Genomic DNA, 4,883 nt, shown 5'->3' with positions numbered 1-4,883 from the left:
TTTTTTTTTTCAAAACTTCGCCATTTTTGTAAATTTGCAAATTTTAATAAAAGGGGACCGTCATGCTGAGCGTTTTTGCATAAATTAAAGAACCCATTTTGTATTTTTTGTTTCAGATCATTTTTGTGACCTGTATGCTGCACGGCGCATTTTCAAGACGCTGTTTTCAAGCCGCCATTGCACCGTTTTATTCTTAACGATTAGTCTTAAAAAAATATTTTCTTTCAATATTATAACGTAAATAAATTGTGCCTTAAATTGCAAATTAATCTACGCATTACATTTTTCAAAAAAAATTCCTGAAAAACAGGCCATTTACATGAGGTTCCCCCCTTAAGGGGGTAGCTTATTTGAGATCTCAGCGCTTGCGCTACGATTTTATTTGGGATTCTTCTCCGGTGATTCGATACCGAGCATCTCTATATCCCCACGAGGATCTATCGTTCGAGTTTATCTCCAGAAAGCTTGCAACTTTGCTAGCACTCACGATTATGCAGAAATTACGAACCCTAGGTATTCAACTCCCTCAAATTTCGATATCGGAGGCTCTAGTTACTAAGATTCCAGCAGTACTCCAAATATCTGCGATCGGAAGGTCCCAGCCTCTTCTTATTTTTAAGCAATTCCTGGAGGATCCGGAACCTTTTTTCTCTAATTAAATTTTATATTGTTTTCACGTGAGACCTTAGTCAGATAGATTGCGACATATTTTTTATTTCGCCTCGCCTCCCCATAAAATGGTCTCTTCCCAAACCTTAGGTCGTTGGGTCAAAATAGTATCAGCCTTAGCAGGGATAGATACTTCAATATTTTCCGCCCATTCCACTAGGCACGCCTCGATCTCATTGGCGGCTAGTAAGGACGTTAATTTAGACGAAATTCATCGAATGGCAGGTTGGAGTGGAACCTCAACAATCTCCGCTCGTTTTTACAATCGAGTGATTAGAAATTTAGTGTTTCAAGCTGCGTTCCTTAAAACGATTTAATCACAATATTCACCGCTTAGCTTATTTTATTCAATGTGTAAGCTATTTTTCACAAAAAGTGATATAATCAAATATAAGAACACTTTTATATCTTGGAGGACAAATTTGAGCGTTAAAGATCTACACATATCCATCCGGACGAGACCTGGCATAATTGAATAGTTGCACGAACTTACCGTGAAGTTCGACTCCAATTATTCTCTTGTCTCGTCGAATGGATGGTCCCTCTCGCCCACCCGTTTCTTCAGATTTGTCGACTTCGAAATTATGATAGCTGCTGCCAGTGCATGCGCGGAGGATAACGACGCAGGGCGGCTTTCTCACTTGAAAGTTTTCTGGGAATAGCGCATCGAAATGCGACTACACATATCCATCCGGACGAGACAAGAGCATAATTAGAGTCAAACTTCACGGTAAATTCGTTCAACTATTCAATTTTTATTATATAGGGGAGATTGGGGCAAGTTTTTTTTGTTACAATTTTTAATTAGCAATTTTTTTCCATCCTAATGTATACATTTAAATTAATGAATACCTATGCATTGCTTCAAGTACACTTTTAACTGAACAGTCAATTTTTTTCTAAATTGTATTTATGTCTTTAAATACTGAAAATTATAATTTTCTTTTAGTAGAGATAGATTGTAACAACTTACTCCACCGAGATCGGAGCAAGTTGTTATTGAGTTAGGGCAAGATATTATACACTTACAATATCACTTGAAATATATTATTATATATAAGTCAATTCAAATTTACAATGAAATCATAAAATACTTCACAAGAAATATTTATTTTTTGTGTGTGTGATGAGGAAATTTACAAAAATATGTTATTACAAAAATTTTTTCTTTAAATAGTTATTAAAGTTAACGTTGGAAAGTCATAAAATTAATATTATGCGCATTTGCTGTTTTTCTCAGAGACAGGCAGCTATTTTTACTTTCTTTGCTGTTGTCGCATACTTACATTTCTGTATTTACAGATCCTCTGTTTTTTTTTTGTAAGATCGCACCATTCTATAGACTTTTATAACTAGATTGCTGATTCAATATGATAGAAAGAGTTAAACCTAATTCCGAGCTACCTTTATTTCAATTCACACATGCATATATTTGCGTCCTGTCTGTGAATATCGCGTATATGAAAACACTAACGTTATAATCCGTGTGATTTATACATATGAGAGTGAGTGAACACAAATATGATATCTTCAAACATAGAAACGAAATTGGCAGTCTGTTTATAGTCTATTTGTAGTCTGTGCATTATTCTGTAGAAGAAAAAAATTGTTCTAGGATAAGTTGTTATGTAACTATAACAACCTGCCCCGATCGAAGTTAATAACTTGTCCCAACCTTCCATTTTCAATTCGAAAAAATACACATCGAAAACCAATACGTATGTATATCGATTCGAACAAAATGTGTTATTATAATGTGTTATTATAATCAAAAGTATATAAAAGAAATATACACCCAGAGAAAGATTTTTTCGATTTAAAGAAATGTTTCTTTGCTATAATATTGGTTAAGGAAAAAATTTCTTTGATTTGAACGTCGTTTCTTTGATTTAAACATTATTTTTTGAAATCAAATAAAAAAATCTATTCGATTTAAAGAAATCATGTTCAAATCAAAGAAATGACGTTTAAATTAAAGAAATGTTTTCTTTAACCATATAGCAAAGAAACATTTCTTTAAATCGAAGAAACCTTTCTCTGGATGTATAAAAAGATAATCACATAATATTTCTAACTTATATACAGTCGAACCTCCGTAAAGTTAACCTCCGTAAAAGTCATATCTTAACCTTTCATATAATAATTGAGCATATATGCTAGCTTTGTTTACTTTTACGGAGGTCGATCGGTCCCGAATAAAATTTTTTTATATATAACCATATATAAACACATATAATTTATATATTATTGTATGATTACATATAATTTGATATATGTTTATATATAATTGTATATGATTCGATACATGTTCACATGAAAATGCCGTAATCATATATGTTCACGTATAATTTCATATATGATCATATATAATTTTATATGTGTTCACATGATAGCATTGTAATCATATATGTTCACTAGGGCTGTACGATGAAGAATTCGATTTCGAACTCGGATTGTAAAATCGATTCAAGTAATCGTCATACAGCGCACCTATCATGAAACAAAGTCGGAATGGATTCCGATCAGAATTATTCCATTTTCCCCAGAAAACACAATAAAAATCTAGGGAATAATTGAATAATTCCGATCGGAATCCATTCCGATTTTGTTTCATGATACCCAGAACAACGTATTTCGATATCGTTACGTAAATCGATTAAAGTAATCGTTACATTGAAACAACTGATTCAATATTGTCACTCAATTTACGATATTCTGAAAAATAAATGTTCTAGAATCACATACATTCGTATCATATTGAAAAAAATGAGTCGCATGATTAATATGCGATTAATATTCGATTTAAGAAGTTTTATCGTGTTTGGTGCAGACAATTTATTATGTTAGAAGAGCTTAAAGTTTTTTACATCATAATTATTACACGTTTATGATTAACGTCCTTTTATAATTACATAGAATCTGATTAATTATTAATTTAGCAATTATTTCTTTAATACAGTTTTTTTGTTTATCTGATGAACATATTGAAAATTTTTGTAATTTTTGCGATTGGAATTTTATAATATCTTCTTTTATTGTATTAATAAGACTAATTGATTCTGTTCGGAAATAATTTAGTTTGAATCGCGGATCTAAAAAGGTTGCCGTTTAAATAATCTGTTTCAGGTTTTTGATATTTCTCTCTTAATGATTGGTAGTTTGATTTCATTTCAGGCTGCTTCTCGCCCTGATGCAGTGGACTGCAAGGTTCACGAAACGTATACTTGTATTAAGTGTATCATATATGAACAATAAGAATGTGTGTATTGATAGTTATAAAGTCGCGTGGCGGATAAGGTACGAGACTCATAATCCTTGAGGTTCCAGATTCAAAACCCGGTAAGTGAAAAAGATTAAAATATACTTAAAAATTAGAATTAATTAATAAAATTAGTTGTCTAATATTTAGGCACTGTTGATAAAAAATAAATAAAAAAAAATTTTTTTTAAATATTTTTAAAAACATTTTCAAAAACATTGTCTGCTGATTGGGTTTCATCTATAAATATATATGATAAGATATGCGATCATATCTGATTTCATATATGATCATATATGTGGTTATATATAATCACATACAATCATACATGGTCGTATAGCGGTATATTTAGTCATATACGGACATATATGGCCATATATAGTCATATATGGTCATATATAATTATATAGAGACAAATATCATATATGGCGATTCATATATAATCATATATAATTGCACATACAAATTTTTACTCGGGTTACTTTTATAGAGGTTCGACTGTATACACAAGCGATTTATATAATAAAATATTTATTTTTAATAGTGAAAGTCAAAAAATATATGTAGCGTCTTCTGGAGTTCAAATATGATATACGGGTAAATTATAAACAATGAGTGAAGTTGTAGAGTATCATAAGAATCACATATAAAAATGTGCTGTTATCTGTACAATTAAAAAAATTAACTGTAACAACTTACCCCGTGTAACAACTAGCCTCGGTTTCTTCTAAATAATATAAAAACTAATAAAAGTAATATATGAGAATAAAAATATTAATCAGAGAAAATGCAATGATGTTTAGAAAATTCAGTAATGTTGAAGATATATAACATTAACATACATTTATTATACTTTTAAAACCTAATGAACAGAATTGCTGATCAATATACGATATTCTTTATACGATATTCGTATTTGTATTCTAAGGATGTACTTTTTTACTCTTTTTGATTT

The sequence above is a fragment of the Trachymyrmex septentrionalis genome, unplaced genomic scaffold, assembly GCF_001594115.1.
Source record: "Trachymyrmex septentrionalis isolate Tsep2-gDNA-1 unplaced genomic scaffold, Tsep1.0 scaffold62, whole genome shotgun sequence".
Classification (NCBI taxonomy): Eukaryota; Metazoa; Arthropoda; class Insecta; order Hymenoptera; family Formicidae; genus Trachymyrmex; species Trachymyrmex septentrionalis.
This window is presented reverse-complemented; position numbering follows the sequence as displayed.